The 16,579-nt window shown below is 37.3% G+C and overlaps 1 protein-coding gene across 1 annotated transcript in view; it reads right to left on the reverse strand.

Annotated features, from left to right (window-relative positions):
* fignl2 (fidgetin like 2) overlaps positions 1 to 16,579 on the reverse strand; it is a 59,107-nt gene that overhangs the window by 23,793 nt on the left and 18,735 nt on the right. Inside the window, exon 3 of the mRNA XM_058410658.1 lies at positions 6,149 to 6,260. The gene's annotated coding sequence lies outside the window, so the exon portion shown is untranslated. The remainder of the gene's footprint in view (positions 1 to 6,148; positions 6,261 to 16,579) is intronic.

The raw sequence follows: 16,579 nt of genomic DNA on the forward strand, positions 1-16,579 counted from the left end.
AGATTATTACTAGGTGTTTCAGCTGTTTATTATTCCAATTTCATCTCCAACAGCTGAAAATTGAAGCGTTATGCAGCCTTACACCGCTCGAAGAGGTGGATTTGCAATTACTTATGTATGGACTGTGGGTTAAGGGGTGATAAAGGATAAAAGGATCAAGCGCTGATGTCTTTTCATAACCATTTACTCCCTCTGTTTCTATCACAGCTCTCATGCTGAGCACAGAGATGAAAGGAGTGCTGCCATGAAGCTACAGCATCCTCTCTACTTAATCCACTCACTTTCATAGAGGCAACAGTTAATAATCTGGCCACAGGGCATGAAAGTAATGGAGCTTTACACTGTCTTAAAGATATAATTGTCCATACCATAATAATAATAATAATAATAATTATTATTATTATTATTGTCTACACCAACAGTTATTTCTGATGTAGAACAGGATTTTAGGATATTACAGAAATCCATACTGTTTTCAGCATTTTTTGAATTTTCCTAAAATACATTTTTAATAGTCATTTGACAAATCACGGGTAGAAATACACTTTCATCTATAGAGCAAACAGTATTTTCTCATCATTAACAAAAAATAATATTTTTTTTTCTCTTGAATATTTTCAGTCTAATAAAGAACGGGTGCCATATAAATAAATAAATAAATAAATAAATAAATAAATAACTGCACAGATTTTGCTGCACATTAATGAACTCAAGACATTCTCTTTACCCTGACAGAAAACAAATTCAAGGCTTTAACGCATGTCGTGTTAACATCAGAGAATACCTGTGTAACTGTCAGTCATTCCTGATTCATATGCTGATTGGCTCATCGGATAATTTGACAATTTTATTGACTAAGGAAGATTCTGTCATAGTATTTTGTCATAGGAATATAGTTTGATGTTAAAATGCTGAGACAAAAAGGTTGGATTCTGCTTACAGGCTTAAAATTTCGTCTACCAGGAAATAAATGACACAGTTTGCTAACTGTGTAGATGCACTACATTGTTTAATATGTTTATATTAAATACATTTCAGTGTATGTGAATACATTTATTTGGTGTGACTGTAACTCTGGGCATAAAGCTCTTCTCACACCATCACACTGAAATCGAGACTCTTGCCAAAGCATTAATGGAAAACGTGAAGCAAAGCTTAGCGTTATACCTTCCTGTAAAGTTTTTAGCCAGAGTTTTAGCCGGTGATTGAAGTGGCGGAGCTCCTTGTCGAGCTGAAAGAGGAGTCAGATGAGGCGGCTTTAAAGCTCTAATTAAAGACAGAGGTGCCCTAATCCGCCAGCTCCAGGGCTCGACTCCTGTTACTCTGGCTAACCATTCCCACTATTACCATTAGTAAAAGGTTTAGCTCAACAATAAGTGTCACATTGTGGGTCAGGGTGTATAAGAGGGGATAGAATGTTAAGAGAAAAAATAATAATAGGTACTGTTTCAACATTTTGAAAGATGAGTAAAAAATCCTATCAATTTCAATTTGTATTTGGTGTATGGCAACATAATATGGTATGAAAGAACAATTATACTTGGCTCTATCTAGCGGATAAATCATTAACCCCTTAAACACACAGCCTCCTCTGTTATTCACATGAAAGCATATTATTCAGTAACTACTATGAATTATTCAGTAACTACAGCGAACCTAAAAAAACAGACACGTCCAGGAAGTTTTAAGGGTTAGTCTATGCCAGACGTTATATAGCCTTTGTAGTCGATATAAGAATGAAGAAATCAACACTTTTTAATTATCCCCAGGGATTTTTTTCCCTTATAAGCCAAAGAGTGAGGAGTGACTTTAGTGCCGCAGTTGCCAGCGTGTTATTCGAGACGTGCTGACTATTGGAACTTCATCCGGGCCGTTGTGTTACCGCTCTCCTCGCAGCACCTGATGGCAGGAACTCTAAATATAGCTGTCCATATGAGCTGACATAAGAGAGCCAGAGACAGAGGAACGTTTACTAAAGGACGGTATAGTTATGTCTAGTGCATATGTATCTTCGCTTAAGTTGCAGGTATTTATAAATAAAGAAAAATTAAGAAAGACATTTTTTCCTTCATGTTATTTACATTTTGAAATTGACCAAATGAATCATTCTGCCACACATCCAACCATTGTGAGCATTCCTGGAAAGCGTACGTTGTCTCAAAACTCGAGTGCTATTTAAAGACGATGAGTAAAATCACGTGCTATCAAGTGCTGTCGATTTTCTCTCCGTTTCTCCGTGACGGATAGCCGAGCAGGGACGCTACTGACGTATTGATCAGGGATAGATTCCGTTTCAGAAAAGACAATTCATCTGTCAGGATTTTATCTGATGAACAGCACTAACAAGCGGAGAATCGATGACGTGGATGCGTGCTGCCAAATACTGCTCTATCTCTCACACACACACACAAACACATACACACAAAGAAACTCTTTGGACAGTTACAGAGCCCGGCTCAGCCGTCGCTCTACAGGATGGAGCCTGAAGCCGTGAAACACAGGAGCCTATGTAGCCGGGAATAGAGTCTGGAGGAAGACACAGAGACGGCACTGTGAAAGCCACCCACAGTGCTGAGGAACCTGAGGAACAGAGCTGATCTAGCCTAGGGCTCTTCACCACTTCAGAGTGCTTTATCAATAACTACAAGCGATTCGATTAGGAAACTAGAGTCTCAGAGCTTATTAATGAACAGGGGTGGCAAAAATAAATAAAATAAATACACATTTAACACAAAATAGCCCACATATAAAAATGACAAAATAGTGTAACAGTAAAACTTTGCAAAGACAGTTTTGTAGAAATACAGAAATCGTTTATAAAGCCAACATGAGGCCAAAAGTGTTGTTTCAGTTATAACTGTAATGTTAGCTTCTGCTGGACGACAGCTAATGCTAGCACTAGGTACCCTTCATGAGCCAAACACAATCCATTATAATGTCTCTCTGCTTTCTAAAGCGCTACTGTGCCACTGTTCTTAATTTTCTGTAATATTTGGGGCATTTTATGAGCATTTAATAGAGCTACAAGTTTATAACAGCATGAGCATGACCTAGCTAGCCTGCTTACAGCCCACTAGCTAACATCCAGCTCGCTAGCCAAGCCAAATCATCCGAAGAATATTAAGGACATTATTAAACGTGCAATATTTTAACCAATGAAATAGTTTAAAAACATCCAGCAGTAACTATCATTATTTCTGAAAGTTAGTCAGTTTGTAACTAACAGTTATAGCTTGTTCATTTCCTGCTAACAAACTCACACAGAATCTAAAGTTATACATTGGGGATCATTGCGTTTATAAAAATTAAGACAAATAATCTGTCTATTGTTTTTAAATAAACCGTAGCTTTTTGTGGTGGTCTGTTAAAGCTAAATAATTATAAGAAATTAAATTAAAATAATAATTATATAATAACTATAATATTTTTTTTATCAATAAATATACAGTTCTGTTTTACCTGCTTTACAGAAAATAAAAGCACATAAATTACACACTATTTTTGCATAAAAAAACAAATTTCTGCTATTACGATTACCAATATAATATACTTTGATATATAGGTACACTTTATTATGTGTATGTACAAAAATATTCTAAAATAAATAAAATAAAATAAAAATAAAATACTATGCTTCATATACAGTATATTGGTTTTTTTTTTCTTAACATATGTTTTTATATTTTGTAAATGTTATTCCTCTATCCTTTTAAACATATATAAGGATTACACAATGAAGAATGTATGAATCAGAAAGGAAATTTTCAAGAAGACGCGAAAAAAAACTAAAACAAAAGCTCGAGCTCATTCGGTTCGTCTCGGTCACTGTTTCCAATGACGGTGTCCAAACAGGCATCCTGTTTCAGGGCTCGCTTTCTAGTCACGCCCGGAGAAATGATCAGAAAAGACAGAAGGAAGACAAAATGAATCCTGCAGAGAATGTTTCTTTAGGATAAAAGCGGTCTGCAATCACTATAATTTGCTCTGTGATAAATAAGCTGCATAGAAAACCTGCGCCATTAATTTAAATGACTGAGGCAGGTGAGCTGAGGACGTACAAAAAAACAGTTCTGGTAAACACAAGTGCTTGGTTCTCTCTCTCTCTCTCTCTCTCTCTCTCTCTCTCAGAGAATCTGCAGCAGGTGTTTGACGGCTGACTGAAATAGATTTGTTCAATAAAGCTTTTCCTCCTAATCAGCAACCTTTTTTTCCCCCCTCCTCAGCTGCTGACCAATAGAAAAAAAGATAAATGCCTCCAATTCAGTCAGCCTTCTCTTCAGTGTTGCGCTCTGATCCCACATTAAACCTGTAATAGCTTCCAGCCCTGCGAGGCATGATTCCAATTCAGTCAGCCATGTTATATGAATGAGTTTTCCTCAAATGCCAATATTTATGCACATATATTCTGACTGTGTGGCATTATTGCACATGTTCTGCTTTTAAGGATAGACCAGATGCTGCTGACATATATTCAGGAAATATATCCAAATCTCCACACACACACACACACACACACGTAGATGTCTGTACCTTAATGGAATATTAATACATTCGATGAAAACTGTGGCTGTTGTGACGAAGTCCCAATTTCCATGTTTCTTCTGGAAACGTTACTTGGATATGGCAGGCATTCTCAAACGTTTGGTATCCAGGGACACCTTTAAATGTAAATTAAATTCCAGGAAACCCTCAGGAGAGACTTATTTCAGGAACGTTATTTGAATGTGTACAATAACATTTAGTAGAGCCATTGATATGTGAATTTCTTCTGACAGAACATGTTAGATTTTTTTGGGGGGGAAATCCATTCAAGTCCCTTCAGTCCCTTGAATTCCAGTGAAAAAAATCTATTCTGCTAAATCTATTGAATCTAGGAATTCAGTATATAGTCTTTGTAGTCAAAATAAGAATGAAGAAATCAACACCTTTTAATTTTTATAATAATTATATTTTATTATTATTATTATTATTATTAATAATAATAATAATAATAATAATAATGATAATAAAAGTTTGATAATAGTGGATTGTGCTGTCCATCACTTTAGACCATGTACCAGTATCAGCATCTGTAAAGTGCTCCAAATATTTCTCTCTTTATTTGTATTCTGATTTAAAATAAAGTGGGCGTGGATTACAGTAGAAGGCATGTTTATGAAAACCTTGCCTTTCTGCTCGTAAAAAACCTGAAAACTATGAAAAAGACAAATACGAATTTGCAACTTTAACTTCAGCTAAACGTTACTTAAGTTCATAATTTGTCTCAGTCAGGTGCTCAGTGGAAAATCCTGGCAAACTTTCAATTTAATGTGACTGAGTAAGCTAGGGAAGTGCCTTTCAAAACAATAGCGCCTTTCCTAAAACAGCTACCTAATAATATCTGTACAGATTCGCTAGAAAGATCACTAGAAAATACACATGGCGAATGCGCAATTCGGATTTAAAGGCTTATTTTATTAGAGATCCTGTAGAGATGCTGTATGCTGCCCTGTGCACAGTGTGTGGTCAGTGAAGGCTATAAGGAGCAGCGTATTTCTTTTGTGAACTTCAGGCCAGTTTACACAGAAATATGGTGTTATTTCGATCAGGCTATTGGGAAACAAAAACACACTGTTGATAGAAAATTGAATGTTGAGTTTCTGCTGTGAGTCTTCACATCCTTTGGGATTACTTTCTGCTAAACACCTCTAGTCTCTAACAGATGCCATGTACAAAAAGCACAGACGTGTGTGTTATGCTTCATAGAGCCCACTTTAAGAACCAGTGCTCTATGATATATTAAAAGTTGCAGAACAGCAAATAGTGAGTAAAATCAACGACAAAGAATATTGTAGCAGAATATTTCTAATTAAAAAATGTTATTATAATTTAAGTTGTATAATATCTTAAATAAATCATGCGTCTAAATTCACATGGTGAGATTGTTTTAATTAATTTAAAAAAATAATTGTGTAAATTAAGTATTGAAAGTATATTGTGAAGGTAAAACAGCACAATGTTTTCACTCCTAGTGTCTGTGTGCAAAATATACAACCCATGTGCCGTGTAAGCTTTATACTTTATAACAAACATTTGATGTCATTTTCTAAATAAAATTAAATTTACAGGGTTATATAAATATAACAAAATAAGGGCACTGGTGTCTCACCTTCCATGCGGAAGGCCCGGGTTCGATTCCCAGCCAGTGGCCAAACCTAGCCACTGCTGGTCCCAAACCTGGATAAAAATGGGAAGGAAGGGCATCCACACGTAGGGAGCAGCTGAAAGATCAACAACATACAAATATATTAAAATAAAAAATAAATATACAGAAGGTGAAGCCTCATAGTCACATATACATTACAGCACAGTGAAATTTGTATAATTAAAGTTGTATAATATCTTAAATAAATAAATTGTCTAAATTTACACAGTGAGATTTTGTATTAATTGTGTAAATTCTGTGTTCACAATTAAAAGAGTACAATATTTTCACCCCTGTGTACAAACTGTACAACCCATGTGCAGTGTAAGGCTTTATACTTTATAACAAACATATATAACAAATATAAATATAAATGTACAAGTTTAAGAAGTTTTATATACATTTAATTTATATAATTAAGGTTGTATAATATCTCAAATTAATCCTTTGTCTAAACTGACATACTGAAATTGTTGTGCTGAGCAAAGTGAAGTGTCTCAACAAACCCCCCGACCGCCGCCAACAACCACAAAGCCCCCCACCCCACCCTGGCCCGGCTGATCCTGCAGTTACAGGACGGCTCAGATGTGCATTTTCCCCTCCTGCTACTTCGACCAAATCAATCACCCTTTCAGTTTGCCAGTGTCCTTCTTCCCCAATCATTTGTCTTTAATTGAGTTCAGAATAAGTCATCCATCAGTGATTAATCTGATTCACAGTTACAGTGACAGCACAGTGGTCTGCAAGGTCCATTTTGTGTGTGGGAGTGTGTGGGGGTGTGTGTGTGTGGGTGGGTGGGTGTGTTTTTATTTTTTTCTTTATTATTATCAGTGTCCAAAAGGACCTTCGTTCATACTGAAAACACATTCTAGCTTACAATAATTGCAGCACGCTTTCATGACTTCCAGTTGTTTACTGTAACTTAATTCTAAGGACTTCATTTCTTTATATACGGTGGGATAAACAAACCCAAGGCTGAAAGACAGAATAATAAAAGAAGACCAAAAAAAGAGCACATACATAGCTTTTCTCTTTGTATCCATCAATCTCTATACTCTTGTTCTTTTCCATTGTCACGTCTTCGATTAGTTTAAAGGCGCTGCAGTTTCAAGGTTAAACTGTACAGCTGTGTGAATGATTTTCAATTACAGACATACCGACACTGCTATAGAGCTGCGCAGGGTTATTCAGTACATCCAATCATTTATTATACTGCAGACATTTCAAATTGTTCCCTGATTTGCTTTATCTACTGGGCTTGCAAAGAATGGCTATTAATTCAGTGTGCACAATTGAGAGTAAATTGTGAAGGTAAAGCATAGTATTTTCACCCCAGTGTCTATGGGTAAACTGTACAACCCATGTGCAGTGTAAGGCTGTTTACTTTATAACAAACATTTGATGTCATTGTCTAACTGAAATTAAATATCAATGTTTTTTTAATAAGATATAATGGAAGAAAAGTGGAATTCGATTGTGTAAATGTCCACCACAAAAAATATTGTTGAACTATTTAACATGCTTTGTATTAGGACCTTCAAATCATAGGCTAATCATACACAGACTAAAAACTTCTTTATGGATGTACTAGTCCATTTGCTGAATCCCATCAATAAATGTATTTATAAAAGACATGACCTTCAAACAACATTTAGAATATCTTACCAGTGTTAGAATATCTTAACATCCACATTTCTACAAGATGAACAATATATTAATTTCTTCTAAGGCTGAAACAATTCCACACTTCAGGATCGAACTGGGAATTGTGAGGAAGCAATGTGGACGCACCGTGTGTGAAAATGACAATAAAAACCTGATTCCACTTCTCCGAAGATTCACTGGAACCCAGTGCCGGTGAAATCTTTGTCTTTCTTATTATCACTGAAAGGCAGCATTATTTTAGATCACACATGTGGATACAGATTCAGAAAACATTTACAAAACTATGCTTTTCAATCATGTTTATTGACTGCCCCAGTCTTACTTGTGGGAATTGTGCTTACACTAAGCGATATAGATGATAATGATCTCCGATTTCCTTAGCAGTAGTGGTGCGGATAAAAATATATACATCGAGATCATTTTGCCCTTGCACCTTTTAGAATTCAGCGCTATTGATAACTACTCACATTCCCATCTGCTGACTGTTTGCAGCTCACTGACATTAGTTCATTCTCTGTCCTTTTGTCCTTTAGGAGTTTGAATTAATAGCTCATTTACATCTCCGTCACGTGACCGCTTCGATGGCTGTAATGCTTTATACTGAAAAAGTAAGCAGCTGTTAGAAAAGCCTTGGAAAAAAAATTTCTCCATAATAAATGTCACTCGCACACATGTCAAGTGCGAGTGACATTTATGGACTTTTTTGTAAACAATATGGCAATCACTGGCTGTCAATCAATACTAATGAGGTGGAGCCTTAATTACACAAACAACTGTAACTCATGATTTCTTTCATGGATTCACACAAAATTTGAGGTGATGGCCATGCATGAGGGGTGCAGCTATGGTCAGATTGGGAACTTTAGTATGACATGGACATTTGACACTGTTAAAAAGAAGAAGAAGCCTTTATGATCGTCATATATACATTACACATATCCCAACTTTGGAGGTTAGGGTCAGAGTGCAGGGTAGCCATGATACAATGTCCCTGGAGCAGGGAGGGTTAAGGGCCTTGCTCTGGGGCCTAACAGTGGCAGCTTGGCAGTGCTGGGGTTTGAACCTCAATTAACAACTGAGAGCCTTAACCACTTAAGCTACAACTGCCCATAAGCTAATAGTAAGCTATCAGGTAGTCACCCACCATTACCGGATGCAATTTCACTCAAACTGACCACAGGTGGAACGCTGTTCATATTTCTGCACACAAAAAATGTACATCTCTTGGAAAATGTTGTTGCACCTCTTTTGGCTGCTCCAATTAGGGGTTGCTATATATAGTCTATTCTTCCCAATCTGATCCTCACACTTGATATGGTTTTATGCCAGATGCCCATCCTGACACAACCCTCTCATTTATATCTAGTCTTGGGGCTGCATTGAGATTGCACTGGCTGGGTTGGTTCAGGAATCGAACAAGAGTCATGGCAGTGAGAAGACAGGATCCTTATCTGCTAGATCTTAGAAAATAAGGTATGAAAAGAAAGTTCTCAATTCTGTTGCTGACAAATCTGCCTTTTAGACTTATGCAATTTGCATAATGTGCAAAACTTTTGTGAATTAGTCGTTGGATTGTCTGAAGCTCAGTAATTACCAGGAAACATGTTGACTTTTATAAACAATATGGACACCACACACTGGGACAGAGCTGGTTTACTCAAATTGCTGTAATTCATGATTGGTCTCACAGATTTGAACCAAACTGGAAATACTTGTTCAGTACAAAGGTTTGAGGATGTCTTCATAGGTTGGGGGTCTGGTCATGCATAGGGGGTGAAACTTAAATCCAATTAGCTGTTTCTCAATAACCTGTAAAGGCAATCAAACTGGAATTTAATAAGCTGAATCTATGTGCTGATCTTTAAGTGGACACAATTCAAATAGCTTTAACAGAACTGGCCACCAGGACACTATATACAAGGAGTGCATGGACCCCACACTTACAGATCAACACTTGCAGCTATATTTATATTTTATAGTTGCAGCCTGTATAGTGGAGGTGAATCTCCTATTCTATACGTCAGCACCTCAGCCACAGGGAAATTAAATCTGCACACTTCTTTATTCTCTATGACATTGTAAGGTCTTTGTAATTGCATTTGCACTGAGGATACGTAGTGCTCACAGTCTGTTCTCAGCACAACAGATTATGGTTTCCCCGGAAATGCGGCTATTCCAATACATCCTGAATACTTAACCAAATATTCACAAAGTGAGAAAAAACAGGAAGCGTGGAAAGTGTTCAACTCTAATTCATGTTCCAGTTCCCAGTACTGTTAATACCTTCACATCTCATTTGTTTCAGTTCTGCTATCAAAGCTGCAACTGTCTTTTTTTAACAAGTACTTTCAGAAAATGAGTTCACTTAGAGCCAATTACATACCGAAGTCATTGTCGATGACCTAAAAAGCAGGGTGCCTAGAGGTCCTATTTCTGGAACATGCAGCACTGACAGGTAATGGACCTCTGTGAAGTAGCACTGCAATTATAGCTGTCACAAGTTGTGTAATATATCTGTTGTGCAATATGTGTGTTTTACTGGAAGACCACGGTGTCTCCTGGAGATTATTCATTGAGAATAAATTCTGGGAGCATGGGTTGTCTGTATAACACTAACTGCTGGTTATGTTAATTCATTAACAAAACTAACATGTTAGATAAACCTTTTCTTTATAACCACATAAAAAAAAAATGACATGGACGTACACTATAATGCTAGGCACCCACTTGATTTAGAACAATGACGAAATTTGCCCACATTTTTAAACACATATTCTACTAATGTAAAGGTAAATATAGAATATTTTACTCTCACTCACTTAATCTAAGGGTTAAACAACCATAGCTGAAGTCATTCTTACCCAGAACTGATCAATACCAAGAATTAGCACACATTGTTAGCATATATAAGGGTGATTTCTTCTCCCAGCTCCATCTCTTGCCCTAACCTTAATGTTGCACACATTGTTATCTTGTTATCTTTTCACACATCTGATTGCTAGGAATTGGACACTGTTAACATTTTAAGGCTTATTACATAAATTAGTGCATCAATGTAGCTTTATACATATCTGAACGTATGGCATGCAGTGAAATCTGTTATAATTAAAGACTTTTCATAAAGCAGAGCAGATAAGCAATTGAGATAGATCAAGACCCAATCCAGCGATTTCAGGTAGTGTAAGCTCCTTCTGCGGCTCTCGCTTCATGTGCGTTAGCTTTGTTCGTTGGGTGCTATTGATTAAGCCACGTTGAAACTTGTGACTAAGGCTTAGCTTGTCCCCCTCGTATAAATCACAGTATTGACTGTACAGTTTTCAATAAGGGTAATGACAAACATCTTTCCCCACTTTTAATGGAATGGAGAAGGCTTTTGTTTGCAGGCACTGATGTCATTCCAGGGCTAGGCGGTCTGTCTCACTGCAAAACATGTCATTAATGAAATATATTATCCTCCCTTAAGGATCTTAATTGATGAAATTGTTTATGATTTTTTTTATTTATTTTTTATTTTACTAATAAAATGATAAATAACATCATTAGTATAAATTAGCAGTTTAAGCTTTTCACAAATCAATATGATGAATTAAAAGCATTATAAAACAGCTCACATGCTGCACACTCATTATTATTATTATTATTATTATTATTATTATTATTATTATTATTATTATTATTATGATTCCATGACCTCAATTTAGTATCAACTTTTTATATTTACTTGTTGGTATAAAAATGAAATAATAGTAAGTTAAATAATTATAATAATAATAGAGTGCTATTTTTTAAGCTACTGATAAATGATGGTGGAAGGTATATTTTTAAATGAACCCAAATTTGCAGTGATTAATGTAGTAACTATATCTAGAGCTATATTCATGCAGGAATACAAGGCAATAAACTGGATTCCTATTAGATTAGATTTCAGTGCAGTCTTCTCAATCACTGCATTAGTCACGTGTTGGAGGTGAGAAATTTAAGAAACACACATCCATAGAACATAAGGTGCCCATCATAGGTTTGATAGAAGTAAAGATGCAAATCGGAGCTGCAGGTAACATGTATATCCTGCAGGACAAAACACTCGGAGTGATCTTATTATATCCATATACAAATCTATAATTGAGGCCCTGATCTTCTCTAAGAGCAATGAGGTTTGAAGGTCAAAGAATTGGCACTATTAACCCTTTTTACCAGTACACTGGCGTCCCATGCCACCGGCGGAATGGGAATCCACTTATCGGATTTTCAATCACTATAAACAAGTGAATTATTTTATCGCTGCAAGTCTGATGTAAAATGAGACACTGTTGGTTTTCAGAGTGAGATGTTTTCCCTTCTGTACAAATAACCTTACACAGAATTTTAGTGGATGAATATAACGGCTAGATTTTTTGTCCCTAGGAAAACAGCAGAAATACCTACATACAAATACTTAAAGCCATGACTGTCTACTTTCCTAAGAGCCATTAACCTTCACTGTGGACTGTGATACGAGAAAAACAGTCAATGCTGAATACAGAGACAACCAAAACATGGTGAAATGGAAAAATTTCCATTTTTCACTTCTGGTTGACTTCATTTAAGGAATAAAACATAACAAGGTGTGCTACAGGACAGTGATTGATTAATTAAAGATCATGAATCATTTTTGATCCATTTATAGTTATGTTAAACAAGTACGCTTACGTTATCGCCTATAAAACATCATCAGCCTCTTTTTTGTTTCACGGAAACAGTCCTCTGTCCTGGTGCCTTAAAATATACGTCACACACCAGTGACAATGGAGACGGGAGTCATGTTACTGAAAAGCTACAAGCTCTGCATTCTGACTTTCCTGTAATCACACAGCTTACAGTTACAGCTTAAGCACTGACACTGGGGACTCCTTCCATAAATGTTAAACAGATGTCTCCTTACAGAAAGCTTAACCAAATATCAGCATTTTATTATATTATTATATCAGTTTATTGCTGGTCTTAGCATATACAGCATCCAGCATACAAGTCCATGTGAAGGAGCGGTTACTATAGAAACAATAACTTGTCCAGTAATATGAACCTGTGACCTGGGTCATGGTATAAAAAGTAATAATTTAGATGTTTGTTGAGGGAAAATAAATCATTAAGCATCAATTAAGTGTGAAATTTAAGTTATTTACGTAAGTTAGGTATAAATTGCATGTATTGTATGTAAATAAAATATATAATCTATGCTTTGAAGAAGCTTTTATGTGAGAAAAGTGCTGAAGAAAATTCTCAGGTGTCTTTTTTTTTCACCCTTTTAGTCTATTACATGTAAGAGTGTGAAGTTTTCTTTGCGCCGTACTTTCTGAATTGTGCGAGTTGTGTCCGGATATCAAGAAGCTTTTTGCAGAGACAAGCAAAAATGACACATATGGCTGCCAAGCAAAATCGGATGCAGTCTTAAATGCAGCAATAATTAAACACATTTCTGAGTTGCATTCAGTTGCATCAGTGCGTTTGGAGACAGCAGTGTTGCTGCAGAATGAGCAGCGATATTTCTAGCTAAAGCAGAGGAGAGGAACATTCACCTGTGTATCTGATGCCAATGAGCAGGAAGCCAATACCTCTTCCTATAACAAGCATTGATTATGAGGCAGCAGTGTAGTTTCCAGCTATTCTCACCTGACTGAAGGAGACTCCACGCTCAATTTAATAATAGTGCTATACACACAGAGCCAGCTGCTTTTGATTGAATCAGATATCAGCTCCATGGGCATACCAGATGGTTACTGAGATAAATAATACACTGTCTCCACACTGCACTAGTGTTTAGAGGTCTTTACACTTTAAACCACTGATCTTACTCTCCTCATCTAACCCTAAAATATATATTCATTAACAAACTTTATATAGCAGTGCTGCTGGATGCTCGATTCTGATTGGGTGGAAAGTGCCGATTACATTTCCATATCAGCAAAACTATAACAGTAGCTTCAACTACAATGTCCTAACAACTGTGGTAACAACTTTTCCAGGGTCTGTAGGGTAGTCACTCCCTGTACACTGAATGAAAAACACGTGTGTAATCACTGATATGGTTTCCCAGACGTTCCAGAACATGATATATGTAGCTATAAATGGCTAAAACGTACAATGTGTTGTTCGTTTATGTAATATTATTTTCAAAGCAATGTGGAATAAGAAGAATAAACATCAAACTTTAGGACAAGCTGTTATAGGAAAATAATCAGCACCACACCAGAGCACACCACAATACACCACACCACAACATAACACACCACAATACACCACACCACAACACACCACTCCACACCACAATACTCCACACCACAACACAACACACCACAACAAAACAAACCACATCACAATACAATACACCACACCACAACACACCACTCCACACCACAATACACCACACCACAACACACCACTCCACACCACAATACTCCACACCACAACACAACACACCACAACAAAACAAACCACATCACAATACAATACACCACACCACAACACACCACTCCACACCACAATACACCACACCACAACACACCACTCCACACCACAATACACCACACCACAACACAACACTCCACACCAAAACAAACCACACCACAATACAACACACCACAACACACCACTCCACACCACAATACACCACACCACAACACAACACACCACACCACAATACACCACACCACAACACAACACACCACACCACACCAAAACAAACCACATCACAATACAACACACCACAACACAACACACCACTCCACACCAAAACAAACCACACCACAACACAACACACCACTCCACACCACAATACACCACACCACAACACAACACACCACACCAAAACAAACCACATCACAACACACCACAACACAACACACCACTCCACACCAAAACAAACCACACCACAATACACCACAACACAACACACCACTCCACACCAAAACAAACCACACCACAATACACCACAACACAACACACCACTCCACACCAAAACAAACCACACCACAATACACCACACCACAACACACCACTCCACACCACAATACACCACACCACAACACACCACTCCACACCACAATACACCACACCACAACACAATACACCACACCACAACACAACACACCACTCCACACCACAATACACCACAACACAACACTCCACACCAAAACAAACCACACCACAATACAACACACCACAACACAACACACCACTCCACACCACAATACACCACACCACAACACAACACACCACACCACACCAAAACAAACCACACCACAATACACCACAACACAACACACCACACCACACCAAAACAAACCACATCACAATACAACACACCACAACACAACACACCACTCCACAACAAACCACATCACAATACAACACACCACAACATAACACAACACTCCACACCACAACACAACACACCACTCCACAACAAACCACATCACAATACACCACACAACAACACAACACACCACTCCACACCAAAACAAACCACATCACAATACAACACACCACAACACAACACACCACTCCACACCAAAACAAACCACATCACAATACAACACACCACAACATAACACAACACTCCACGCCACAATACACCACACCACAACATAACACAACACTCCACACCACACCACAACAAACCACATCACAATACAACACACCACAATATAACACACCACTCCACACCAAAACAAACCACATCACAATACAACACACCACAATATAACACACCACTCCACACCACAACAAACCACATCACAATACAACACACCACAATATAACACACCACTCCACACCACAACAAACCACATCACAATACAACACACCACAACACAACACACCACTCCACACCAAAACAAACCACATCACAATACAACACACCACAATATAACACACCACTCCACACCACAACAAACCACACCACAACAAACCACATCACAATACAACACACCACAACACAACACACCACTCCACACCAAAACAAACCACGCCACAATACACCACACCACAACATAACACAACACTCCACACCACAACAAACCACATCACAATACAACACACCACAATATAACACACCACAACAAACCACATCACAATACACCACACCACAACAAAACACAACACTCCACACCACACCACAACAAATCACATCACAATACAACACACCACAACATAACACAACACTCCACACCACAATACACCACAACACACCACAACACAAAACAACACACCACAACACGTATCACACCACACTGCACCACAACCACCCTGCCATGTTATTTTCCTTGAACCCATTATATCAATAGCTACTATAACATAAATGATACAGGAACTAGTTATTATGTTATTATAAACTGATTTAAAAAACAAAACAAAACTATAGAATTCATTAAAAATAAATATTGTAATCATTACCAAGTTGTTGTGGTATGAGAGGAATAAAATACTTAATAAAGTAAACTTAATAATAATAATAATAATAATAATAATAATAATCACATAGTGCTATTACAACGCCCCCATAACAGCACACCCTGTCATGTATTATTCTAATCAGGAAGCTGGAATTTTCATTTTAAAGCGAGCGCATTTAATACGCAAACTTTCCACATGTCCACTTTCCCCCCCGATCTGTTTTAAGATCACAATGAAGAGACACAATAAGCCTGCTTTTAAAACCAGTGAGAATCGTCATACCCGAGGCACAAAGCTCGC

This window comes from Hemibagrus wyckioides, linkage group LG15, assembly GCF_019097595.1.
Source record: "Hemibagrus wyckioides isolate EC202008001 linkage group LG15, SWU_Hwy_1.0, whole genome shotgun sequence".
In the NCBI taxonomy this organism is placed as follows: Eukaryota; Metazoa; Chordata; class Actinopteri; order Siluriformes; family Bagridae; genus Hemibagrus; species Hemibagrus wyckioides.